The sequence below is a fragment of the Scyliorhinus torazame genome, chromosome 12 (genome assembly GCF_047496885.1).
Source record: "Scyliorhinus torazame isolate Kashiwa2021f chromosome 12, sScyTor2.1, whole genome shotgun sequence".
NCBI lineage: Eukaryota > Metazoa > Chordata > Chondrichthyes > Carcharhiniformes > Scyliorhinidae > Scyliorhinus > Scyliorhinus torazame.
In genome coordinates this window covers 77,883,188-77,910,239 of record NC_092718.1, presented here as the reverse complement: position 1 = coordinate 77,910,239, position 27,052 = coordinate 77,883,188, and the positions used below count along the sequence as shown (strand labels likewise).

General features: G+C 56.3%; 1 long non-coding RNA gene across 1 annotated transcript; it reads left to right on the top strand.

The window, feature by feature from the left end:
* The first annotated feature begins 78 nt into the window (after nt 1–78).
* On the top strand, nt 79–26,699 carry LOC140387194 (uncharacterized). The gene is made up of 3 exons (XR_011933776.1): nt 79–182; nt 5,218–5,322; nt 26,550–26,699. It is a non-coding gene; the product is annotated as an uncharacterized lncRNA (long non-coding RNA).
* Nucleotides 26,700–27,052: the final 353 nt, after the last annotated feature.

Sequence of the window (27,052 nt, the reverse complement as noted above, 5' to 3'; positions counted from 1 at the left end):
TCACAGGTTCATATGTAAGCTAAAGGTTACTGAATTTGAGAAGGAGAATGACCTCACTCCAATTTCTTTTGAAGGGGTTTATGATGATGTTGAAACGGAGTCTGGAGCAAAGCAGGGCAGCTATGAAAATGTTCCCAGCCACTGCGCAGGACCTGCTCCAGAGATGAGAGAACCTGCAGCAGGTAAGCTGCTGGAATCACTGCATCATTGAGGGACACAGTGAGTAACTCACTGAAATATTTAACTGGCCTCATTGTTTGGATTTCACTGATTCACTCACAGCACGGGGTTAGATTTAGAGTAGAGTCCCTCTATAGTGTCCCCATCAAACACTCCCAGGACAGGTACAGCACATGGTTAGATACAGAGTAAAGCTCCCTCTACACTGTCCCCATCAAACACTCCCAGGACAGGTACAGCACATGGTTAGATACAGAGTAAAGCTCCCTCTACACTGTCCCCATCAAACACTCCCAGGACAGGTACACCACATGGTTAGATACAGAGTAAAGCTCCCTCTACACTGTCCCCATCAAACACTCCCAGGACAGGTACAGCACGGGGTTAGATACAGAGTAAAGCTCCCTCTACACTGTCCCCATCAACACTCCCAGGAAAGGTACAGCTCGGGGTTAGATACAGAGTAAAGCTCCCTCTACACTGTCCCCATCAAACACTCCCAGGACAGGTACAGCACGGGGTTAGATACAGAGTAAAGCTCCCTCTACACTGTCCCCATCAAACACGCCCAGGACAGGTACAGCACGGGGTTAGATACAGAGTAAAGCTCCCTCTACACTGTCCCCATCAAGCACTCCCAGGAAAGGTACAGCTCGGGTTTAGATACAGAGTAAAGCTCCCTCTACACTGTCCCCATCAAACACTCCCAGGAAAGGTACAGCACGGGGTTAGATACAGAGTAAAGCTCCCTCTACACTGTCCCCATCAAACACTCCCAGGAAAGGTACAGCTCGGGGTTAGATTTAGAGTAGAGCTCCCTCTACACTGTCCCCATCAAACACTCCCAGGACAGGTACAGCACAGGGTCAGGTACAGAGTAAAGCTCCCTCTACACTGTCCCCATCAGACGCTCCGAGGACAGGTACAGCACGGGGTTAGATACAGAGTAAAGCTCCCTCTACACTGTCCCCATCAAACACTCCCAGGACAGGTACAGCACAAGGTTAGATACAGTTCAAAGCTCCCTCTGCACTGTCCCCGTCAAACACTCCCAGGACAGGTACAGAATGTGGTTAGATACAGAGTAAAGCTCCCTCTCCACTGTCCCCATTAAACACTCCCAGGACAGGTACAGCACGGGGTTAGATACAGAATAAAGCTCCCTCTACACTGTCCCCATCAAACACTCCCAGGACAGGTACAGCACGGGGTTAGATACTGATTAAAGCTCCCTCTACACTGTCTCTATCAAACACTCCCAGGACAGGTACAGCACGGGGTTAGATACAGAGTAAAGCTCCCTCAACACTGTCCCCAACAAACACTCCCAGGACAGGTACAGCTCGGGGTTAGATACAGAGTAAAGCTCCCTCTACACTGTCCCCATCAAACACTCCCAGGACAGGTACAGCACAAGGTTAGATACAGTTCAAAGCTCCCTCTGCACTGTCCCCGTCAAACACTCCCAGGACAGGTACAGAATGTGGTTAGATACAGAGTAAAGCTCCCTCTCCACTGTCCCCGTCAAACACTCCCAGGACAGGTACAGAATGTGGTTAGATACAGAGTAAAGCTCCCTCTCCACTGTCCCCATCAAACACTCCCAGGACAGGTACAGCACGGGGTTAGATACAGAATAAAGCTCCCTCTACACTGTCCCCATCAAACACTCCCAGGACAGGTACAGCACGGGGTTAGATACAGAATAAAGCTCCCTCTACACTGTCCCCATCAAACACTCCCAGGACAGGTACAACACGGGGTTAGATACAGAATAAAGCTCCCTCTACACTGTCCCCATCAAACACTCCCAGGACAGGTACAGCACAGGGTTAGATACAGAGTAAAGCTCCCTCCATACTGTCCCCATCAAACACTCCCAGGACAGGTACAGCACGGGGTTAGATACAGAGTAAAGCTCCCTCTACACTGTCCCTAACAAACACTCCCAGGACAGGTACAGCTCGGGGTTAGATTTAGAGTAAAGCTCCCTCTACACTGTCCTCATCAAACACTCCCAGGAAAGGTACAGCTCGGGGTTAGATTTAGAGTAAAGCTCCCTCGACACTGTTCCCATCAAACACTCCCAGGACAGGTACAGCACGGGGTTAGATACAGAGTAAAGCTCCCTCTCCACTGTCCCCATTAAACACTCCCAGGACAGGTACAGCACGGGGTTAGATACAGAATAAAGCTCCCTCTACACTGTCCCCATCAAACACTCCCAGGACAGGTACAGCACGGGGTTAGATACAGATTAAAGCTCCCTCTACACTGTCTCTATCAAACACTCCCAGGACAGGTACAGCACGGGGTTAGATACAGAGTAAAGCTCCCTCAACACTGTCCCCAACAAACACTCCCAGGACAGGTACAGCTCGGGGTTAGATACAGAGTAAAGCTCCCTCTACACTGTCCCCATCAAACACTCCCAGGACAGGTACAGCACAAGGTTAGATACAGTTCAAAGCTCCCTCTGCACTGTCCCCGTCAAACACTCCCAGGACAGGTACAGAATGTGGTTAGATACAGAGTAAAGCTCCCTCTCCACTGTCCCCGTCAAACACTCCCAGGACAGGTACAGAATGTGGTTAGATACAGAGTAAAGCTCCCTCTCCACTGTCCCCATCAAACACTCCCAGGACAGGTACAGCACGGGGTTAGATACAGAATAAAGCTCCCTCTACACTGTCCCCATCAAACACTCCCAGGACAGGTACAGCACGGGGTTAGATACAGAATAAAGCTCCCTCTACACTGTCCCCATCAAACACTCCCAGGACAGGTACAACACGGGGTTAGATACAGAATAAAGCTCCCTCTACACTGTCCCCATCAAACACTCCCAGGACAGGTACAGCACAGGGTTAGATACAGAGTAAAGCTCCCTCCATACTGTCCCCATCAAACACTCCCAGGACAGGTACAGCACGGGGTTAGATACAGAGTAAAGCTCCCTCTACACTGTCCCTAACAAACACTCCCAGGACAGGTACAGCTCGGGGTTAGATTTAGAGTAAAGCTCCCTCTACACTGTCCTCATCAAACACTCCCAGGAAAGGTACAGCTCGGGGTTAGATTTAGAGTAGAGCTCCCTCTACACTGTCCCCATCAAACACTCCCAGGACAGGTACAGCACAAGGTTAGATACAGTTGAAAGCTCCGTCTGCACTGTCCCCATCAAACACTCCCAGGACAGGCACAGAATGTGGTTAGATACAGAGTTAAGCTCCCTCTACACTGTCCCCATCAAACACTCCCAGGACAGGTACAGCACGGGGTTAGATACAGAATAAAGCTCCCTCTACACTGTCCCCATCAAACACCCCCAGGACAGGTACCGCACGGGGTTAGATACAGAATAAAGCTCCCTCTACACTGTCCCCATCAAACACTCCCAGGACAGGTACAGCACGGGGTTAGATACAGAATAAAGCTGCCTCTACACTGTCCCCATCAAACACTCCCAGGACAGGTACAGCACGGGGTTAGATACAGAATAAAGCTCCCTCTACACTGTCCCCATCATACACTCCCAGGACAGGTACAGCACAGGGTTAGATACAGAGTAAAGCTCCCTCCACACTGTCCCCATCAAACACTCCCAGGACAGGTACAGCACGGGGTTAGATACAGAGTAAAGCTCCCTCTACACTGTCTCTATCAAACACTCCCAGGACAGGTACAGCACAGTGTTAGATACAGAGTAAAGCTCCCTCCACACTGTCCCCATCAAACACTCCCAGGCAGGTACAGCACGGGGTTAGATACAGAGTAAATCTCCCTCTACACTGTCCCCATCAAACACTCCCAGGACAGGTACAGCATGGGGTTAGATACAGAGTAAAGCTCCCTCCACACTGTCCCCATCAAACACTCCCAGGACAGGTACAGCACGGGGTTAGATACAGAGTAAATCTCCCTCTACACTGTCCCTAACAAACACTCCCAGGACAGGTACAGCTCGGGGTTAGATTTAGAGTAAAGCTCCCTCTACACTGTCCTCATCAAACACTCCCAGGAAAGGTACAGCTCGGGGTTAGATTTAGAGTAGAGCTCCCTCTACACTGTCCCCATCAAACACTCCCAGGACAGGTACAGCACAAGGTTAGATACAGTTGAAAGCTCCGTCTGCACTGTCCCCATCAAACACTCCCAGGACAGGCACAGAATGTGGTTAGATACAGAGTTAAGCTCCCTCTACACTGTCCCCATCAAACACTCCCAGGACAGGTACAGCACGGGGTTAGATACAGAATAAAGCTCCCTCTACACTGTCCCCATCAAACACTCCCAGGACAGGTACCGCACGGGGTTAGATACAGAATAAAGCTCCCTCTACACTGTCCCCATCAAACACTCCCAGGACAGGTACAGCACGGGGTTAGATACAGAATAAAGCTGCCTCTACACTGTCCCCATCAAACACTCCCAGGACAGGTACAGCACGGGGTTAGATACAGAATAAAGCTCCCTCTACACTGTCCCCATCATACACTCCCAGGACAGGTACAGCACAGGGTTAGATACAGAGTAAAGCTCCCTCCACACTGTCCCCATCAAACACTCCCAGGACAGGTACAGCACGGGGTTAGATACAGAGTAAAGCTCCCTCTACACTGTCTCTATCAAACACTCCCAGGACAGGTACAGCACAGTGTTAGATACAGAGTAAAGCTCCCTCCACACTGTCCCCATCAAACACTCCCAGGCAGGTACAGCACGGGGTTAGATACAGAGTAAATCTCCCTCTACACTGTCCCCATCAAACACTCCCAGGACAGGTACAGCATGGGGTTAGATACAGAGTAAAGCTCCCTCCACACTGTCCCCATCAAACACTCCCAGGACAGGTACAGCACGGGGTTAGATACAGAGTAAATCTCCCTCTACACTGTCCCCATCAAACACTCCCAGGACAGGTACAGCACGGGGTTAGATACAGAGTAAAGCTCCCTCTACACTGTCCCCATCAGACTGTGTTTATTGATGTGACGGGATTGAACTTTGTTGACGGATGTACCTGTCTCCTGCCAGGTGAATATGATGATGTTGTGTCGGGGGCCCAGGAGAGTGAGACCGGATATGAGAATATGGCTGATTGTACCTCAGGCCGTCCTCGTTCTGGGGACATCCTGTCAGGTATGTGAATGCTTCAGAGCCTGTATGGCCCAGTGCTTCATGGAATCCTGCACCCCTGGGTACACATTTGTTCCTTTCCAATATACAGGGGCGATGATCTTGTAGCTTATTCACCAGCCTATGCCAAGGTGCGTTGCTCCAATTCTGACATCTCGATATCCATCGGTCAACAAATAGTGGACATGCCTCACGATGTCTGTGCCCTGTACACCTGGATTCAAAGCGGAACACTCGAGTATTTGACCACATGTCCACAACGCTGACATTCCTTTGGTCCAAATTACTCCTCACAAACACCAACCGCTACATATCTCTGTAACTTCCTCAGCCCCTACAACTCTCCCTTTCTCTGTAACCTCCTACAGCCCCTACACCTCTCCCTATCTCTGTAACCCCCTCCAGCTCCTACAACTCTCCCTATCTCTGTAACCTCCTCCAGCCCCTACAACTCTCCCTATCTCTGTAACCTCCTCCAGTCCCTACAACTCTCCCTATCTCTGTAACCTCCTCCAGCCCCAACTACTCTCCCTATCTCTGTAACCCCCTCCAGCCCCTACAACCCTCCCTATCTCTGTAACCCCCTCCAGCCCCAACTACTCTCCCTATCTCTGTGACCACCTCCAGCTTCTACAACCCTCCCTATCTCTGAAACCCCCTCCAGCCCCTACAACCCTCCCTATCTCTGTAACCTCCTCCAGCCCCAACTATTCTCCCTATCTTTGTAACCCCCTCCAGCCCCTACAACCCTCCCTATCTCTGTAACCCCCTCCAGCCCCAACTACTCTCCCTATCTCTGTGACCTCCTCCAGCTTCTACAGCCCTCCCCATCTCTGTAACCTCCTCCAGCACCAACAAATTACCCTGTCTCTGTAACGCCTCCAGCCCCTACAACCCTCCCTATGTCTAAAACCCCCTCCAGCACCTACAACCCTCCCTATCTCTGTAACCTCCTCCAGTCCCTACAACTTACCTTATCTCGGTAACCTCCTCCAATTCCTACAACCCTCTCTATCTCTGTAACACTCTCCAGTCCCTACAACCCTCCCTATCTCTGAAGCCTCCTCCAGATCCTACAACATTCCCTATCTCTGTAACTTCCTCCAGCCCTCTCTATCTATGTATCCTCCTTTGAGTTTAGGAGAATGAGAGGGGATCGAATTGTAATGTATAAAACTCTGACAGGGCTGGACAGACTGCATGCTGGGATGTTGTTCCCTCTGTCTGGGGGCGGGGTCCAGAGCAAGGGGTCACAGAGTCACGATACGGGTGTGGTAGTATGTATTAGGGGTCATGTGGGACTGGAAGCCCTAATGTCATTTGCTGACAGATCCCGGGTCCTGGTTGGCCGTTGACCTCTAGCTCCGCCCTGAAGGCGGAGTATAAGAAGCCGGAGTCCTCCCCCGCAGGCCAGTCTACTATCGAGCTGCGGGGGAACAGACACGCTTAATAAAGCCTCATCAACTTCACTCTATTCGTCTCACGGAGTCTTTGAGCGCTACAATTTATTAAGTGTGCCTAAAAAGGACTCTGGAGCTGAGGATCATCCTGGAATGCCTGAGGATCAGCCCCCACGCAGTGAACGCGGCAGCAGCCTTCAAGCACTGGCAGGCTTGTTTCGAGGCCTACCTCAGAACGGCCACCGGCCGGGTCACAGAAGACCAAAAACTACAGGTCCTGCACTCGAGGGTGAGCACGGAGATCTTCTCCCTCATCGAAGACGCGGAGGATTTCCAGACGGCGTTCGCAGCACTGAAAAGTCTCTATGTCCGCCCAGTTAACCAAATCTACGCTCGCTACCAGCTCGCGGCGAGACGGCAAAGTCCCGGAGAATCGATGGACAAATTCTACGCCGCGCTGCTGATTTTGGGACGAGCCTGCAGCTGCCCTTCGGTGAACGCAAATGAACACACGGACATGTTAATGCGCGATGCTTTTGTGGCAGGTATGAATTCCTCCCAAATCCGCCAAAGACTTCTAGAAAAAGAGTCGCTAGGACTCTCAGAGGCATGGGCCCTAGCAGCCTCCCTAGACGTGGCCGCGCGTAATACCCGCGCCTACGGCCCCGACCGCGCGGCAGCCCATTGGGCTCCGTACGTACCCGTCGCGACAAACCCACCCCCCCCCACCGGACACCCCACAGGCTTGCGCGGTCCAAACACCAAGTCGCACCGGGGGCGCCCGCTGCTATTTCTGCGGCCAGTCGAAACACCCCCGGCAGTGCTGCCCGGCCCGCGCAGCAATCTGCAAGAGCTGCGGGAAAAAGGGCCATTTCGCGGTTGTATGCCGGTCCCACGAGGTCGCCGCTGTCCCGGGAGACCAGGGAGCCCTGCAAGCCGCTTACGCTCCCCAACCCCCCCAGCGCCCCATGTACGACCCGCAGGCGCAGCCGCTCTGGGGCCCGACCACCGCGGTCCCGGGAGAACAGGGAGCCCTGCACGCCGCTTACGCTCCCCAACCCCCCCCCCACGTATGACCCGCCGGCGCTACCAATTTGGGTCCCGACCACCGCTGTCCCCAGAGATGAGGGAGCCCCGCGCGGTCCTAACGCTCCCCAACCCCCCCAGCGCCCCATGTGCGACCCGCAGACGCCGCCATTTTGGGTCCCGGCCACCACGAGGGGAGGAAGGGCGCCGCCATCTTGGACCACCCCAGACCTGTATGACGCGTGGGGGCGGCCATTTTGTCCACCCCCGCCGCCATCTTGTGACCCCCCAGCCATGTGTGATGTATGGGGGCAGCCATTTTGTTTACCCCGACGCCATCTTGGACGGCAACAACGGACCCCAGTGTCGACGGCTCCACGGGGTTCAAGGAAGACGCTCCACTACTACAACCACGTCTCGCTTCAATTATGCTCGATCAAGCTCGGCCTCGGACACTCCAGACGACGACGACAACGGTGCTAATAAACGGGCACGAGACACCATGCCTAGTCGACTCCGGGAGCACGGAGAGCTTTATCCACCCCGACACGGTAAGACGCTGTTCCGTGACCACCTATCCCAGCGCACAAAAGATTTCCCGAGCTGCAGGATCCCACTCCGTACAGATCCAAGGTTTCTGCATAGTTACCCTAACGGTGCAGGGGAGGGAGTTCAAAAACTACAAACTACACGTCCTTCCCCAACTCTGCGCCCCACATTACAGGGATTAGATTTCCAGTGCAATCTACAGAGCCTTACGTTCAAATTCGGCGGCCCAATACCCCCACTCACTATCTGCGGCCTCGCTACCCTCAAGGTGCAACCCCCGTCCTTGTTTGCGAACCTCACCCCGGATTGCAAACCCGTCGCCACTAGGAGCAGACGGTACAGCGCCCAGGACCGGACCTTCATTCGGTCCGAAGTCCAGCGGCTACTAAAGGAAGGCATAATCCAGGCCAGCAATAGTCCCTGGAGAGCACAGGTGGTAGTAGTGAAGACAGGGGAGAAACAAAGGATGGTCATAGATTATAGCCAGACCATCAACAGGTACACACAACTAGACGCGTACCCTCTCCCCCGCATATCCGACATGGTCAATCGGATTGCCCAATATAAAGTCTTCTCCACCGTGGATCTCAAGTCCGCCTACCATCAGCTCCCCATCCGCCCAAGTGACCGCAAGTACACAGCCTTCGAGGCAGACGGGCGATTATACCATTTCCTAAGGGTCCCATTTGGCGTCACAAACGGGGTCTCGGTCTTCCAACGGGAGATGGACCGAATGGTTGATCAACATGGGTTGCAGGCCAGGTTCCCGTATCTCGACAATGTAACCATCTGCGGCCACGACCAGCAAGACCACGACGCCAACCTCCAAAAATTCCTCCAGACCGCCAAAGCCTTGAACCTCACGTACAACGAGGACAAGTGCGTTTTTAGCACCAACCGGCTAGCCATTCTGGGCTACGTAGTGCGCAATGGGATAATAGGCCCCGACCCCGAACGTATGCGCGCCCTCATGGAATTTCCCCTCCCGCACTGCTCAAAAGCCCTGAAACGCTGCCTGGGGTTTTTTTCATACTACGCCCAGTGGGTCCCCCAGTACGCAGACAAGGCCCGCTCCCTAATACAGACCACGACCTTCCCTCTGTCGACAGAGGCTTGCCAGGCCTTCAGCCGCATCAAAGCGGATATCGCAAAGGCCACGATGCGCGCCATCGACGAGTCCCTCCCCTTCCAGGTTGAGAGCGACGCCTCCGACGTAGCTCTAGCGGCCACCCTTAACCAAGCGGGCAGACCCGTGGCCTTTTTCTCCCGAACCCTCCACGCTTCAGAAATCCGCCACTCCTCAGTGGAAAAGGAAGCCCAAGCCATAGTGGAAGCTGTGCGACATTGGAGGCATTACCTGGCCGGCAGGAGATTCACTCTCCTCACCGACCAACGGTCGGTAGCCTTCATGTTCGATAATGCACTGCGGGGCAAAATCAAAAACGACAAGATCTTAAGGTGGAGGATTGAGCTCTCCACCTTCAACTACGAGATCTTGTATCGTCCCGGAAAGCTGAACGAGCCGTCCGATGCCCTATCCCGCGGCACATGTGCCAACGCACAAATTAACCGCCTCCAAACCCTCCACGAGGACCTCTGCCACCCGGGGGTCACTCGGTTTTTCCACTTTATCAAGTCCCGCAACCTCCTATACTCTTTAGAGGAGGTCCGTACAGTCACAAGGGACTGCCACATCTGCGCGGAATGCAAACCGCATTTTTTCAGGCCGGATGGTGCGCACCTGATTAAGGCTTCCCGCCCCTTTGAACGCCTTAGTCTGGATTTCAAAGGGCCCCCCCCCTCCACCGACCGCAACACATACTTCCTTACTGTGGTGGACGAATACTCCCGCTTCCCATTCGCCATCCCCTGCTCTGACATGACCGCGGCCACAGTCATAAAAGCCCTGAACACCATCTCCACACTGTTCGGTTGCCCCGCATACGTCCACAGCGACAGGGGGTCCTCTTTCATGAGTGACGAGCTGCGCCAGTTCCTGCTCAGCAAGGGCATAGCCTCAAGCAGGACGAGCAACTACAACCCCCGGGGGAACAGGCAAGTAGAGAGGGAGAACGGCACGGCCTGGAAGACCGTCCTACTGGCCCTACGGTCCAGGGACCTCCCAGTTTCACGGTGGCAGGAGGTCCTCCCGGACGCTCTCCACTCCATCCGGTCGCTATTATTTACGAGCACTAATCAAATGCCTCATGAGCATCTCCTTGTCTTCCCCAGGAAGTCCTCCTCTGGAACGTCGCTGCCGACCTGGCTGGCGGCCCCAGGACCCATCTTGCTCCGAAAGCATGTGAGGGCACACAAGGCGGACCCGTTGGTCGAAAGGGTTCACCTCCTCCACGCGAACCCGCAGTACGCTTACGTGGAGTACCCCGACGGCCGACAGGACACGGTCTCCCTGCGAGATCTGGCGCACGCCGGCAACACACACACACCCCAACACCATTCACCCAACCCCCCCCCTTCTTGCCACCGCCGCACCCCGCGACCGCCCCCTTCCCAGGAGGATCAGTCCTCCTCCCAGGCCCGACCAGGAATAAAGCCCAAGCTGAAACCGTAAGGCTCCCGGAGACGACAACACCGGAACAAGCACCACCACCACCACCAGGGCCGAGGCGATCGACACGGGCGACCAGACTTTCATATGGACTTTCACAAGAACATTTTGCTTTTTCTCCCGATACCTTCTGTAAATAGTTGAAACAGGACAAAATTGTACATACTGTATTGCCATATGAATGTTTTCCTCCCAGGACCAGCCCTGTAAACCCTTACCACCATGCGAAGCATCACCCCGCCGGGTTCATTTTTGACAAGGGGTGAATGTGGTAGTATGTATTAGGGGTCATGTGGGACTGGAAGCCCTAATGTCATTGGCTGACAGATCCCGGGTCCTGGTTGGCCGTTGACCTCTAGCTCCGCCCTGAAAGCGGAGTATAAGAAGCCGGAGTCCTCCCCCGCAGGCCAGTCTACTATCGAGCTGCGGGGGAACAGACACGCTTAATAAAGCCTCATCGACTTCACTGTATTCGTCTCACGGAGTCTTTGAGCGCTACAAAGGGGTCGGTCATTTAGGACTGATGTTAGGAGAAACGTCTTAACTCAGAGATTGTGAACTTGTGGAATTCTTGACCACAGAATGTGGAGACCAAGGCACTGAATATATTCAAGAAGAAGATGGATAGATTTTGATGACTCTAAAGGTTTCAAGGGAATGGGGAGAGGATGGGAGTGTGGGGTTGAGATTAAGGATCGGCCATGATCATATGAACGATGGAGCAGTTCCGGAAGGCCGAATGCTCTCCGCCTGCTTCTACTCTCAGTGTTTTCCCCCAATTGCACTTGAAAGTGTCGTGCGCGGCCATTTCCTGAGGGACAGCTAGGAGTCAGCCAAGTTGCTGTTGGGTCAGGAGTCCCATGTAGGCTAGACCAGGGTACATCGTCAGGTTTCTGAAGCAGATGTTTTTTGCGACAACATCATGGTTTCCATTAATAACTGCGGATTTTTATGGAATTCAAATCTCTCTATCCATTGAGGTGGGATTCAAACCCAGGTGCCCAGAGCCTTGAGATTACTCGTTCAGTGTCAATGCCACCATGCCACCACCCAGGCCCTGTTTGTAGGTGCCACAGATAAATGCACATGCTGCTGTAGCTCGTGCAAACACTAGGCGTGACCACCAAGTGCTACAACAGGAAGTAGATTTCAGAGGCAGGAGATGCACGCTTAATACCAACATTTTGAATCTTTGATCTCCCAGGTAATGTGTTTGTTTTTCACATTCAATCGATAAAGTTTACCCAGCTGTTTCCTCCGTTTCTAGGCAGTGAACTGCTGACTTTATGGCTCCTCAGGCACTCTGCTGGCCGCTATGTGTCACTTGAGTTCCCCATTCTCCCCGTTCCCTGTGGGGGAGAGTCATACATTCTCCCCACTCCCTGTAGGAGCAAGTCCCACTTTCTCCCCACTCCCTGTGTGAGCGAGTCCCACATTCTCCCCACTTCTGTGGATCTGAGTCCCACATTCTCCCCACTCCCTGTGGGAGCGAGTCCCATATTCCCCTCGCTTCCTGTGGGCGTGAGTCCCACATTCTCCCCTCTTCCTGTGGGCACAAGGCCCACATTCTCCCCACTCCCTGTGGGAGAGAGTCCCACATTCTCCCCACTCCCAGTGGGAGTGAGTCTCATATTCTCCCACTCCCTGTGGGCACGAGTCCCACATTCTCCCCACTCCCTGTGAGAGAGAGTCCCACATTCTCCCCACTCCCAGTGGGAGTGAGTCTCATATTCTCCCACTCCCTGTGGGCAGGAGTCCCACATTCTCTCCACTCCCTGTGGGAGTGAGTCCCACATTCGCCTCACTCCCTGTGGGAGCGAGTCCTACATTCTCCCAACTCCCTGTGGACGCAAGTCCCGCATTCTCTCCACTCCCTGTGGGAGCGAGTCCCATATTCCCCTCGCTTCCTGTGGGCGTGAGTCCCACATTCTCCCCGCTCCCTGTGGGCAGGAGTCCCACATTCTCCCTCCACCCTCTGGGAGTGATCCCCACATTCTCTCTATACTCTGGGCAAAACAATGGCCAAAGGAACTGGTGAAAGGTGCAGTCTCCACGCCAGTTCTCAAGGGCAATGAGGGATGGGATACAAATGGTGCCTATCCTGGGAATTTCATAGCCCCATCAAATTGATTTTTTAAAAAACAGGTTAAATTTAGGAGGGTTCATTTTTCTCTTCAATAGACTAAATTTTAGATTGGAAGAGGGCAGAGCTTGGGAGTGTGGGGGTCATGATTTGAAAGGCGGGTGTGTTTAGAGAGGAGGTTCAGTATCTGGGGTTGGGTTTGGATTGGTCAGAGTCTGAAGTTCGGTTTGTGGGGGATTCAGTGTCTGAGGTTTGGCGTGGGGGGTTAACGTTTGGGGTTGGGTTTGGGGGGTTCAGTGTCTGGGGTTGGGTTTGGCACGGTCAGTGTCTGAGGTTGGGTTTGGTGCATCATTATTTGGGGTTGGATGTGGGAGGGTCAGTGACTGGGGTTAGGCTTTGGGGGGGTCAGTATCTGGGTTTGGATTGGGGGGGCCAGTATTGGGTTTGGTTTGGGGGGGGTCAGTCTCTGGGGTTGGGTTCGGGGGGGTCAGTGTCTGGGGTTAGGTTTGGGGGTAATTGTTTGGGGTTGGGTGTGGGAGGGTCAGTGTCTGAGGATTGGTTTTGGGGGGGTCAGTATCTGGGTTAGGTTTTAGGGGGGTCAGTATTGGGCTTAGTTTGGGGTGGGCAGTGTCTGGAGTTGGGTTTGGGGAGGGCCAGTGACTGGGGTTGGGTTTAGGGGATCAGTGACTGGGGATTGGCTTGGGGGGATCAGTGTCTGGGGTTGGGTTTGGGGGGGATCAGTGACTAGGGTTGGGTTTGGGGGGTCCGTGACTAGGGTTTGGTTTGGGGGGGTCAGTGCCTGGGGTTAGGTTTAAGGGGGGTCAGTGTCTGGGGTTTGGTTTTAGGGGGTCGGTGTCTGGAGTTTGGTTTTGGGGGGGTGTCAGTGTCTGGGTTTGAGTTTGGGGGGGATCAGTGACTAGGGTTGGGTTTGGGGGGTCAGTGACTGGGGTTTGGTTTGGAGGGTCAGTGTCTGGGGTTGGGTTTGGGGGTCTGTGTCTGGGGTTGGGATTGGGGGGTCAGTGACTGGGGTTGGGTTTGGGGGGTCAGTGACTGGGGTTGGGTTTGGGGGGTCAGTGTTTGGGATGGATTTGGGGGGTCAGTGTCTGGGGTTGGGTTTGGGGGGTCAGTGACTGGGGTTGGGTTTGGGGGGTCAGTGTTTGGGATGGATTTGGGGGGTCAGTGTCTGGGGTTGGGTTTGGGGGGTCAGTGACTGGGGTTGGGTTTGGGGGGTCAGTGTTTGGGATGGATTTGGGGGGTCAGTGTCTGGGGTTGGGTTTGGGGTATCAGTGTCTGGAGTTGGGTTTGGGGGTCTGTGTCTGGGGTTGGGATTGGGGGGTCAGTGACTGGGGTTGGGTTTGGGGGGTCAGTGACTGGGGTTGGGTTTGGGGGGTCAGTGTTTGGGATGGATTTGGGGGGTCAGTGTCTGGGGTTGGGTTTGGGGTATCAGTGTCTGGAGTTGGGTTTGGGGGGTCAGTGACTGGGGTTTGGTTTGGAGGGTCAGTGTCTGGGGTTGGGATTGGGGGGTCAGTGACTGGGGTTGGGTTTGGGGGGTCAGTGACTGGGGTTGGGTTTGGGGTATCAGTGTCTGGAGTTGGGTTTGGGGGGTCAGTGACTGGGGTTGGGTTTGGGGGGTCAGTGACTGGGGTTGGGTTTGGGGGGTCAGTGTTTGGGATGGATTTGGGGGGTCAGTGTCTGGGGTTGGGTTTGGGGTATCAGTGTCTGGAGTTGGGTTTGGGGGGTCAGTGACTGGGGTTTGGTTTGGAGGGTCAGTGTCTGGGGTTGGGATTGGGGGGTCAGTGACTGGGGTTGGGTTTGGGGGGTCAGTGTCTGGGGTTGGGTTTGGGGGTCAGTGTCTGGGGTTGGGATTGGGGGGTCAGTGACTGGGGTTGGGTTTGGGGGGTCAGTGACTGGGGTTGGGTTTGGGGGGTCAGTGTTTGGGATGGATTTGGGGGGTCAGTGTCTGGGGTTGGGTTTGGGGTATCAGTGTCTGGAGTTGGGTTTGGGGGGTCAGTGACTGGGGTTTGGTTTGGAGGGTCAGTGTCTGGGGTTGGGATTGGGGGGTCAGTGACTGGGGTTGGGTTTGGGGGGTCAGTGACTGGGGTTGGGTTTGGGGGGTCAGTGTCTGGGGTTGGGTTTGGGGTATCAGTGTCTGGAGTTGGGTTTGGGGGGTCAGTGACTGGGGTTTGGTTTGGAGGGTCAGTGTCTGGGGTTGGGATTGGGGGGTCAGTGACTGGGGTTGGGATTGGGGGGTCAGTGACTGGGGTTGGGTTTGGGGGGTCAGTGACTGGGGTTGGGTTTGGGGGGTCAGTGACTGGGGTTTGGTTTGGGGGGTCAGTGTTTGGGATGGATTTGGAGGGTCAGTGTCTGGGGTTGGGATTGGGGGGTCAGTGACTGGGGTTGGGTTTGGGGGGTCAGTGACTGGGGTTGGGTTTGGGGGGTCAGTGTTTGGGATGGATTTGGGGGGTCAGTGTCTGGGGTTGAGTTTGGGGGGTCAGTGACTGGGGTTGGGTTTGGGGGGTCAGTGTTTGGGATGGATTTGGGGGGTCAGTGTCTGGGGTTGGGTTTGGGGGGTCTGTGCCTGGGGTTGGGTTTGGGGGGTCAGTGACTGGGGTTGGGTTTGGGGGGTCAGTGACTGGGGTTGGGTTTGGGGGGTCAGTGACTGGGGTTGGGTTTGGGGGGTCAGTGACTGGGGTTGAGTTTGGGGGGTCAGTGTTTGGGATGGATTTGGGGGTCAGTGTCTGGGGTTGGGTTTGGGGGGTCAGTGTCTGGGGTTGGGTTTTGGGGGGTCAGTGTCTGGGGTTGGGTTTTGGGGGGTCAGTGTCTGGGGTTGGGTTTGGGGGGGTCAGTGCCTGGGGTTGGGTTTGGGGGGGGTTCAGTGTCTGGAGTGGATTTTGGGGGGTCAGTGCCTGGGGTTTGGTTTGGAAAGTCAGTGTCTGGGGTTGGGTTTGGGGGGTCAGTGTCTGGGGTTTGGTTTGGGGGGTCTGTGCCTGGGGTTGGGTTTGGGGGATCAGTGTCTGGGGTTGGATTTTGGGGGATCAGTGTCTGGGGTTGGGTTTGATGGGTCAGTGTCTGGGCTGGGTTTTGGGGGGTCAGTGTCTGGGATGGGTTTTGGGGGATCAGTGTCTGAGGCTGGGTTTGGGGGGGGTTCAGTGTCTGGAGTGGATTTTGGGGGGTCTGTGTCTGGGGTTGGGTTTGGGGGGTCAGTGTCTGGGGTTGGGTTTGGGGGTGTCAGTGTCTGGGGTTGGGTTTGGGGGTCTGTGCCTGGGGTTGTGTTTGGGAGGTCAGTGTCTGGAGTGGGTTTTGGGGGGTCGGTGTCTGGGGTTGGGTTTGGGGGTGTCAGTGTCTGGGTTGGGTTTTGGGGGATCAGTGTCTGGGGTTGGGTTTGGTGGGTCAGTGTCTGGGATGGGTTTTGGGGGGTCAGTGTCTGGGATGGGTTTTGGGGGATCTGTGTCTGAGGCTGGGTTTGGGGGGGGGTTCAGTGTCTGGAGTGGATTTTGGGGGGTCAGTGTCTGGGGTTGGGTTTTGGGGGGTCAGTGTCTGGGGTTGGGTTTTGGGGGGTCAGTGTCTGGGGTGGGTTTTGGGGGGTCAGTGTCTGGGGTTGGGTTTTGGGGGGTCAGTGTCTGGGGTTGGGTTTAGGGGGTCAGTGTCTGGGGTTGTGTCTTGAGGGTCAGTGTCTGGTGTGGGTTTTGGGGGGTCAGTGTCTGGGATGGGTTTTGGGGGGGTCAGTGTCTGGGGATGGGTTTGGGGGGTCAGTGTCTGGTGTGGGTTTTGGGGGGTCAGTGTCTGGGATGGGTTTTGGGGGGGTCAGTGTCTGGGGATGGGTTTGGGGGGTCAGTGTCTGGGGTTGGGTTTGGGGGATCAGTGTCTGGGGTTGGATTTTGGGGGATCAGTGTCTGGGGTTGGGTTTGGTGGGTCAGTGTCTGGGCTGGGTTTTGGGGGTCAGTGCCTGGGATGGGTTTTGGGGGATCAGTGTCTGAGGCTGGGTTTGGGGGGGGGTTCAGTGTCTGGAGTGGATTTTGGGGGGTCTGTGTCTGGGGTTGGGTTTGGGGGGTCAGTGTCTGGGGTTGGGTTTGGGGGTGTCAGTGTCTGGGTTGGGTTTGGGGGGTCTGTGTCCGGAGAGGGTTTTGGGGGGTCGGTGTCTGGGGTTGGGTTTGGGGGGTCTGTGCCTGGGGTTGTGTTTGGGGGGTCAGTGTCTGGAGTGGGTTTTGGGGGGTCGGTGTCTGGGGTTGGGTTTGGGGGTGTCAGTGTCTGGGGTTGGGTTTGGGGGTCAGTGTCTGGGGTTGGGTTTGGGGGTGTCGGTGTCTGGGGTTGGGTTTGGGGGGTCAGTGTCTGGGGTTGGGTTTGGGGGTGTCGGTGTCTGGGGTTGGGTTTGGGGGTCAGTGTCTGGGGTTGGGTTTGGGGGGTCAGTGTCTGGGGTGGGTTTTGGGGGGTCGGTGTCTGGGGTTGGGTTTGGGGGGTCAGTGTCTGGGGTGGGTTTTGGGGGGTCAGTGTCTGAGGTGGGTTTTGGGGGGTCAGTGTCTGGGGTTGGGTTTGGGGGGTCAGTGTCTGGAGTAGGTTTTGGGGGGTCAGTGTCTGGGGTTGCGTTTGGGGGTTCAGTGTCTGGGGTGGGTTTTGGGGATCAGTGTCTGGGTTGGGTTTGGTGGGGGTTCAGTGTCTGGAGTGGGTTTTGGGGGGTCAGTGTCTGGGGTGGGTTTGGGGGATCAGTGTCTGGGGTTGGGTTTGGTGGGGGTTCAGTGTCTGGAGTGGGTTTTGGGGGGTCAGTGTCTGGGGTCAGTGTCTGGGGTTGGGTTTTGGGGGGTCAGTGTCTGGGGTTGGGTTTTGGGGGTCAGTGTCTGGAGTGGGTTTTGGGGGGTCAGTGTCTGGGGTTGCGTTTGGGGGTTCAGTGTCTGGGGTGGGTTTTGGGGATCAGTGTCTGGGTTGGGTTTGGTGGGGGTTCAGTGTCTGGAGTGGGTTTTGGGGGGTCAGCATCTGGGGTCAGTGTCTGGGGTTGGGTTTTGGGGGGTCAGTGTCTGAGGTGGGTTTTGGGGGGTCAGTGTCTGGGGTTGCGTTTGGGGGTTCAGTGTCTGGGGTGGGTTTAGGGGGTCAGTGTCTGGAGTGGGTTTTGGGGGGTCAGTGTCTGGGATGGGTTTTGGGGGGGTCAGTGTCTGGGGATGGGTTTGATGGGTCAGTGTCTGGGCTGGGTTTTGGGGGGTCAGTGTCTGGGATGGGTTTTGGGGGATCAGTATCTGAGGCTGGGTTTGGTGGGTCAGTGTCTGGGGTGGGTTTTGGGGGTCAGTGTCTGGGATGGGTTTTGGGGGATCAGTATCTGGGGTTGGGTTTGGTGGGTCAGTGTCTGGGCTGGGTTTTGGGGGTCAGTGTCTGGGATGGGTTTTGGGGGATCAGTATCTGAGGCTGGGTTTGGGGGGGGTTCAGTGTCTGGAGTGGATTTTGGGGGGTCTGTGTCTGGGGTTGGGTTTGGGGGTGTCAGTGACTGGGTTGGGTTTGGGGGTCTGTGCCTGGGGTTGGGTTTGGGGGTCTGTGCCTGGGGTTGGGTTTGGGAGGTCAGTGTCTGGAGTGGGTTTTGGGGGGTCGGTGTCTGGGGTTGGGTTTGGGGGTGTCAGTGTCTAGGTTGGGTTTTGGGGAGGTCAGTGTCTGGGGTTGGGTTTGGGGGTCAGTGTCTGGGGTTGGGTTTGGGGGTGTCAGTGTCTGGGTTGGGTTTTGGGGGATTAGTGTCTGGGGTTGGGTATTGGGGGGTCAGTGTCTGGGATGGGTTTTGGGGGATCTGTGTCTGAGGCTGGGTTTGGGGGGGTTCAGTGTCTGGAGTGGATTTTGGGGGGTCTGTGTCTGGGGTTGGGTTTGGGGGGTCAGTGTCTGGGGGTGGGTTTGGGGGTGTCAGTGTCTGGGTTGGGTTTGGGGGGTCTGTGCCTGGGGTTGGGTTTGGGGGGTCTGTGCCTGGGGTTGGGTTTGGGGGTCTGTGCCTGGGGTTGGGTTTGGGAGGTCAGTGTCTGGAGTGGGTTTTGGGGGGTCGGTGTCTGGGGTTGGGTTTGGGGGTGTCAGTGTCTAGGTTGGGTTTTGGGGAGGTCAGTGTCTGGGGTTGGGTTTGGGGGTCAGTGTCTGGGGTTGGGTTTGGGGGTGTCAGTGTCTGGGTTGGGTTTTGGGGGATCAGTGTCTGGGGTTGGGTATTGGGGGGTCAGTGTCTGGGATGGGTTTTGGGGGATCTGTGTCTGAGGCTGGGTTTGGGGGGGTTCAGTGTCTGGAGTGGATTTTGGGGGGTCTGTGTCTGGGGTTGGGTTTGGGGGGTCAGTGTCTGGGGGTGGGTTTGGGGGTGTCAGTGTCTGGGTTGGGTTTGGGGGGTCTGTGCCTGGGGTTGGGTTTGGGGGGTCAGTGTCTGGGGTGGGTTTGGGGTGGTCTGTGTCTGGGGTTGGGTTTTGGGGGATGGTGACTGGCGTTGTGTTTTGGGTTTCAGTGTCTGTGGTTGGGTTTGGGGGGCCATTGTCTGGGGTGGGTTTTGGGGGGTCAGTGTCTGGGGTTGGGTTTTGGGGGGTCAGTGTCTGGGGTTGGGTTTAGGGGGTCAGTGTCTGGGGTTGTGTCTTGAGGGTCAGTGTCTGGTGTGGGTTTTGGGGGGTCAGTGTCTGGGATGGGTTTTGGGGGGGTCAGTGTCTGGGGATGGGTTTGGGGGGTCAGTGTCTGGGGTTGGGTTTGGGGGATCAGTGTCTGGGGTTGGATTTTGGGGGATCAGTGTCTGGGGTTGGGTTTGGTGGGTCAGTGTCTGGGCTGGGTTTTGGGGGTCAGTGCCTGGGATGGGTTTTGGGGGATCAGTGTCTGAGGCTGGGTTTGGGGGGGGGTTCAGTGTCTGGAGTGGATTTTGGGGGGTCTGTGTCTGGGGTTGGGTTTGGGGGGTCAGTGTCTGGGGTTGGGTTTGGGGGTGTCAGTGTCTGGGTTGGGTTTGGGGGGTCTGTGTCCGGAGAGGGTTTTGGGGGGTCGGTGTCTGGGGTTGGGTTTGGGGGGTCTGTGCCTGGGGTTGTGTTTGGGGGGTCAGTGTCTGGAGTGGGTTTTGGGGGGTCGGTATCTGGGGTTGGGTTTGGGGGTGTCAGTGTCTGGGTTGGGTTTTGGGGGGGTCAGTGTCTGGGGTTGGGTTTGGGGGTCAGTGTCTGGGGTTGGGTTTGGGGGTGTCAGTGTCTGGGTTGGGTTTTGCGGGGTCGGTGTCTGGGGTTGGGTTTGGGGGGTCAGTGTCTGGGGTGGGTTTTGGGGGGTCAGTGTCTGAGGTGGGTTTTGGGGGGTCAGTGTCTGGGGTTGGGTTTGGGGGGTCAGTGTCTGGAGTAGGTTTTGGGGGGTCAGTGTCTGGGGTTGCGTTTGGGGGTTCAGTGTCTGGGGTGGGTTTTGGGGATCAGTGTCTGGGTTGGGTTTGGTGGGGGTTCAGTGTCTGGAGTGGGTTTTGGGGGGTCAGTGTCTGGGGTGGGTTTGGGGGATCAGTGTCTGGGGTTGGGTTTGGTGGGGGTTCAGTGTCTGGAGTGGGTTTTGGGGGGTCAGTGTCTGGGGTCAGTGTCTGGGGTTGGGTTTTGGGGGGTCAGTGTCTGGGGTTGGGTTTTGGGGGTCAGTGTCTGGAGTGGGTTTTGGGGGGTCAGTGTCTGGGGTTGGGTTTGGGGGGTCAGTGTCTGGAGTGGGTTTTGGGGGGTTAGTGTCTGGGGTTGCGTTTGGGGGTTCAGTGTCTGGGGTGGGTTTTGGGGATCAGTGTCTGGGTTGGGTTTGGTGGGGGTTCAGTGTCTGGAGTGGGTTTTGGGGGGTCAGCATCTGGGGTCAGTGTCTGGGGTTGGGTTTTGGGGGGTCAGTGTCTGAGGTGGGTTTTGGGGGGTCAGTGTCTGGGGTTGCGTTTGGGGGTTCAGTGTCTGGGGTGGGTTTAGGGGGTCAGTGTCTGGAGTGGGTTTTGGGGGGTCAGTGTCTGGGGTGGGTTTGGGGGATCAGTGTCTGGTGTTGGGTTTGGTGGGGGTTCAGTGTCTGGAGTGGGTTTAGGGGGGTCAGTGTCTGGGGTTGGGTTTTGGGGGTCAGGGTCTAGGGTGGGTTTTGAGGGGTCAGTGTCTTGAGTGGGTTTTGGGAGGTCACTGTCTGTGGTGGGTTTGGGGGACCAGTGTCTGGGGTTGGGTTTTGGGGGTCAGAGTCTGGGGTGGGTTTTCGGGGGTCATTGTCTGGGGTGGGTTTTGGGGATCAGTGTCTGGGGTGGGCTTTGGGGGGGTTTAGTGTCTGGAGTGGGTTTTGGGGGGTCTGTGTCTGGGGTTCGGTTTGGGGGGGGATTCAGTGTCTGGTGTGGGTTTTGGGGGGTCAGTGTCTGGGGTTGGGTTTGGGGGGTTCAGTGTCTGGGGTTGAGTTTGGGGGGTCCGTGTCTGGGTGGGCTTTGGGGGGTCAGTGTCTAGAGTGGATTTTGGGGGTCAGTGTCTGGGGTGGGTTTTGGGGGGTCAGTGTCTGGGGTTGAGTTTTGGGGGGGTCAGTGTCTGGGGTTGAGTTTGGGGGGTCCGTGTCTGGGTGGGCTTTGGGGGGTCAGTGTCTGGGTTTTGGGGGTCAGTGTCTGGGGTTGGGTTTGGGGGGGTCAGTGTCTGGGGTTGGGTTTGGAAGGTCAGTGTCTGGGTTGGGTTTTGCGGATCAGTGTCTGGGGTTGGGTTTGGGGGGAGTTTAGTGTCTGGAGTGGGTTTTGGGGGTCAGTGTCTGGGGTTGCGTTTTGGGGGTCTGTGCCTGGGGTTGGGTTTGGAGGGGTCAGTGTCTGGGGTTGGGTTTGGGGGGGTCAGTGTCTGGGGTTGGGTTTGGGGGTGTCAGTGTCTGGGGTGGGTTTGGGGGTGTCAGTGTCTGGGGTGGGTTTGGAGTGGTCTGTGTCTGGGGTTGGGTTTTGGGGGATGGTGACTGGCGTTGTGTTTTGGGTTTCAGTGTCTGGGGTTGGGTTTGGGGGGCCATTGTCTGGGGTGGGTTTTGGGGGGTCAGTGTCTGGGGTTGGGTTTTGGGGGGGTCAGTGTCTGGGGTTGGGTTTAGGGGGTCAGTGTCTGGGGTTGTGTCTTGAGGGTCAGTGTCTGGTGTGGGTTTTGGGGGGTCAGTGTCTGGGATTGGTTTTGGGGGGTCAGTGTCTGGGGATGGGTTTGGGGGATCAGTGTCTGGGGTTGGATTTTGGGGGATCAGTGTCTGGGGTTGGGTTTGGTGGGTCAGTGTCTGAGGCTGGGTTTGGGGGGGGGTTCAGTGTCTGGAGTGGATTTTGGGGGGTCAGTGTCTGTGGTGGGTTTTGGGAGGTCACTGTCTGGGGATGGGTTTGGGGGGTCAGTGTCTGTGGTGGGTTTGGGGGACCAGTGTCTGGGGTTGGGTTTTGCGGGTCAGTGTCTGGGGTTGGGTTTGGGGGGGGTCAGTGTCTGGGGTGGGTTTTGGGGGGTCAGTGTCTGGGGTTGGGTTTTGGGGATCAGTGTCTGGAGTGGGTTTTGGGGGGTCAGTGTCCGGGGTGGGTTTTGGGGATCAGTGTCTGGGGTGGGTTTTGGGGAGGGTTTAGTGTCTGGAGTGGGTTTTGGGGGTCTGTGTCTGGGGTTGGGTTTGGTGGGTCAGTGTCTGGGGTGGGTTTTGGGGATCACTGTCTGGGGTTGGGTTTGGGGGGGTTCAGTGTCTGGAGTGGATTTTGGGGGGTCAGTGTCTGGGGTTGGGTTTTGGGGGTCAGTGTCTGGGGTGGGTTTTGAGAGGTCAGTGTCTGGGGTTGGGTTTGGGAGGTCAGTGTCTGGGGATGGGTTTGGGGGGTCAGTGTCTGTGGTGGGTTTGGGGGACCAGTGTCTGGGGTTGGGTTTTGGGGGTCAGTGTCTGGGGTTGGATTTGTGGGGTCAGTGTCTGGGGTGGGTTTTGGGGGGTCTGTGTCTGGGGTTGGGTTTGGGGGGTCAGTGTCTGGGGTGGGTTTTGGCGGGTCAGTGTCTGGGGTTGGGTTTAGGGGGTCAGTGTCTGGGGTTGTGTTTGGGGGGTCAGTGTCTGGGGTGGGTTTTGGCGGGTCAGTGTCTGGGGTGGGTTTTGGCGGGTCAGTGTCTGGGGTGGGTTTTGGCGGGTCAGTGTCTGGGGTTGGGTTTAGGGGGTCAGTGTCTGGGGTTGGGTTTTCGGATCAGTGTCTGGAGTGGGTTTTGGGGGGTCAGTGTCCGGGGTGGGTTTTGGGGATCAGTGTCTGGGGTGGGCTTTGGGTGGGTTTAGTGTCTGGAGTGGGTTTTGGGGGGTCTGTGTCTGGGGTTGGGTTTGGTGGGTCAGTGTCTGGGGTGGGTTTTGGGGTGTCAGTGTCTGGGGTGGGTTTTGCGGATCAGTGTCTGGGGTTGGGTTTGGGGGGGTTCAGTGTCTGGTGTGGATTTTGGGGGGTCAGTGTCTGTGGTTGTGTTTTGGGGGTCAGTGTCTGGGGTGGGTTTTGGGGGGTCAGTGTCTGGAGGGGGTTTTGGGGGTTCAGTGTCTGGGGTTGGGTTTGGGGGATCAGCGTCTGGGGTTGGGTTTGGGGGGGTCAGTGTCTGGGGTGGGTTTTGGTGGGTCAGTGTATGGGGTTGTGTTTTGGGGGTCTGTGCCTGGGGTTGGGTTTGGGGGGTCAGTGTCTGGGGTTGGGCTTTTGGTGTCAGTGTCTGGGGTTGGGTTTGGGGGATCAGTGTCTGGTGTTGGGTTTTGGGGGGTCAGTGTCTTGGGTTGGGTTCAGGGGGTCAGTGTCTGGTGTTGGGTTTTGGGGGTCAGTGTCTGGTGTTGGGTTTTGGGGGTCAGTGTCTGGGGTGGGTTTTGAGGGGTCAGTGTCTGGGGTTGGGTTTGGGGGGTCAGTGTCTGGGTTGGGTTTGGGGGGTCAGTGTCTGGGGTTGGGTTTGGGGGGTCAGTGTCTGAGGTGGGTTTTGGGGTGTCAGTGTCTGGGGTGGGTTTTGGGAGGTCAGTGCCTGGGGTTGGATTTTGGGGGTCAGTGTCTGGGGTTGGGTTTGGGGGACCAGTGTCTGGGGTTGGATTTTGGGGGTCAGTGTCTGGGGTAGGGTTTTGGGGATCAGTGTCTGGAGTGGGTTTTGGGGGGTCTGTGTCTGGGGTTGGGTTTGGTGGGTCAGTGTCTGGGGTGGGTTTTGGGGTGTCAGTGTCTGGGGTGGGTTTTGCGGATCAGTATCTGGGGTTGGGTTTGGGGGGGTTCAGTGTCTGGAGTGGATTTTGGGGGGTCAGTGACTGGGGTTGGGTTTTGGGGGTCAGTGTCTGGGGTGGGTTTTGGGGGGTCAGTGTCTGGAGGGGGTTTTGGGGGTTCAGTGTCTGGGGTGGGTTTGGGGGATCAGTGTCTGGGGTTGGGTTTGGGGGGGTTTAGTGTCTGGAGTGGGTTTTGGGGGGTCAGTGTCTGGGGTTGCGTTTTGGGGGTCTGTGCCTGGGGTTGGGTTTGGGGGGTCAGTGCCTGAGGTTGGGTTTGAGGGGGGTCAGTGTCTGGGGTGGGTTTGGGGGGTCAGTGTCTGGGGTTGGGTTTTGGGGGTCAGTGTCTGGTGTTGGGTTTTGAGGGGTCAGTGTCTTCGGTTGAGTTTAGGGGGTCAGTGTCTGGGGTTGGGTTTTGGGGGTCAGTGTCTGGGGTGGGTTTTGGGGGGTCAGTGTCTGGGGTTGGGTTTTGGGGGTCAGTGTCTGGGGTGGGTTTTGGGAGGTCAGTGTCTGGGGTGGGTTTTGGGGGGTCAGTGTCTGGGTTGGGTTTGGTGGGTCAGTGTTTGGGATGTATTTTGGGGATCAGTGTCTGAGGTTGGGTTTGGGGGTTTGAGTGTCTGGAGTGGATTTTGGGGGGTCAATGTCTGGGGTTGCGTTTGGGGGGTCAGTGTCTGGGATTGGGTTTTGGGGGCTCAGCGTCTGGGGTTGGGTTTGGGGGGTCAGTGTCTGGTGTGGGCTTTGGGGGGTCAGTGTCTGGTGTGGGCTTTGGTGGGTCAGTGTCTGGGGTGGGTTTTAGGGATCAGTGTCTGGGGTTGGGGTTGGTTGGGGTTTAGTGTCTGGAGTGGGTTTTGGGGGGTCAATGTCTGGGGTTGCGTTTTGGGGGGTCGGTGTCTGGGGTTGGGTTTGGGGGGTCAGTGTCTGGGGTTGGGTTTTGGGGGGTCAATGTCTGGGGTTGCGTTTTGGGTGTCTGTGTCTGGGGTTGGGTTTGGGGGGTCTGTGCCTGGGGTTGTGTTTGGGGGGGTCAGTGTCTGGGATGGGTTTGGGGGGTTCAGTGTCTGGGGTTGGGCTTTGGGGGTCAGTGTCTGGGGTTGGGTTTTGGGTGTCAGTGTCTAGTGTTGGGTTTGGTGGGGTCTGTGTCTGGGGTTGGGTTTGGTGGGGTCTGTGTCTGGGGTTGGGTTTGGGGGTCAGTGCCTGGGGTCGGGTTTTGGGGGTCAGTGTCTGTGGTTGGGTTTGGGGGGGCTCAGTGTCTGGGGTTGGGTTTGGGGGTCTGTGTCTGTGGTTGGGTTTGGGGGGGTCAGTGTCTGGGGTTGGGTTTGGGGGGTCTGTGTCTGGGATGGGTTTTGGGGTGTCAGTGTCTAGGGTTGGGTTTGGGGGGTCTGTGTCTGGGGTGGGTTTTGGGGATTCAGTGCCTAGGGTTTCGATTTGGGGATCAGTGTCCACGGATGTTTTTGGGTGGTCTGTGTCTGGGGTTGGGTTTGGGGGGTCAGTGTCTGGGGTTGGGTTTTGGGGGTCAGTGTCTAGGGTTGGGATTTGGGGGTCAGTGTCTGGGGTTGGGTTTTGGGGGCTCCGTGTCCAGCATTGTGTTTTGGGGGTCAGTGTCTGGGGTTGGGTTTTGGGTGGTCAGTGTCTGGGGTTGGGTTTTGGGGGGTTCAGTGTCTAGGGATTGGTTTGGGGGCTCAGTGTCTGGGGTGGGTTTTGTGGGGTCAGTGTCTGTGGTTGGGTTTTGGGGGCTCCGTGTCCAGCATTGTGTTTTGGGTGTCAGTGTCTGGGGTTGGGTTTTGGGGGTCAGTGTCTGGGGTTGGGTTTTGGGGGTCAGTGTCTAGGGTTCGGTTTTGGGGGTTCTGTGCCTGCAGTTGGGTTTTGAGGGGGTTTATGTCTGGGGTTGGGTTTTGTGGGGTCAGTGTCTGGGGTTGGGTTTTGGGGGTCAGTGTCTAGGGTTGGGTTTTGGGGGCTCCGTGTCCAGCATTGTGTTTTGGGGGTCAGTGTCTGGGGTTGGGTTTTGTGGGGTCAGTGTCTGGGGTTGGGTTTTGGGGGTCAGTGTCTAGGGTTCGGTTTTGGGGGTTCTGTGCCTGCAGTTGGGTTTTGAGGGGGTTTATGTCTGGGGTTGGGTTTTGTGGGGTCATTGTCTGGGGTTGGCTTTTGGGTGTCAGTGTCTGGGGTTAGGTTTTGGGTGGTCAGTGTCTGGGGTTGGGTTTTGGGGGGTTCTGTGTCTCGGGTTTGGTTTGGGGGGCTCAGTGTCTGGGGTGGGTTTTGTGGGGTCAGTGTCTAGGGTTGGGTTTTGGGTGTCAGTGTCTGGGGTTGGGTTTTGGGGGTCAGTGTCTAGGGTTCGGTTTTGGGGGTTCTGTGTCTGCAGTTGGGCTTTGAGGGGGTTTATGTCTGGGGTTGGGCTCGACGGGATTGGTCAGCCTTGTGTCTGACTGTGGGAGGTATGAATATATCTGTTTAGGGGAGAATTTCAGTAGCACTGCATTGTTTTGAAATAATCTTTCGTGCTCCTCCGCAGAGCTGTGAGATTAAAAGGACCCACAAGGATAGCAGAGCCTGCAGCCGAAAATCTCCATCTCCTGAACATCAATCGACCTCTCCAAACTCGGTGAACACTGTGGGGTCTTCACCATGTGCAATTGCTTTGCAAAGAATGACTAGGTTCTGACCTGGGAATGGGGGTGGGGTGGGAGGATTGAGAAGGGAGGGTTTGGGGAGGGGGGAAACCTGATAGTCAAATCCACTTTACGGGGGGATAATCTCAGAGATCATCCGTGTGAGGACCACTTGGCGGTAACGGGTTTGGAACGAGATGCCGGCCTGCGTCCAAGGCAACCGTTAACGCTCATCCGCAAGTGAGGGTCATTCCTGTCTACACCACGCTCACTGTTCCTAAAAAGACTTTTGCAAAGATCTTCTGGAGGTCAAGAGGTGGCAGCCTGCTGGTCAATGGTAATCGAAGACAACACCAGTCACTGAGGGGTACAATTTTAAGCAGAAGTTAGTGTTCGGTTTCGGGGT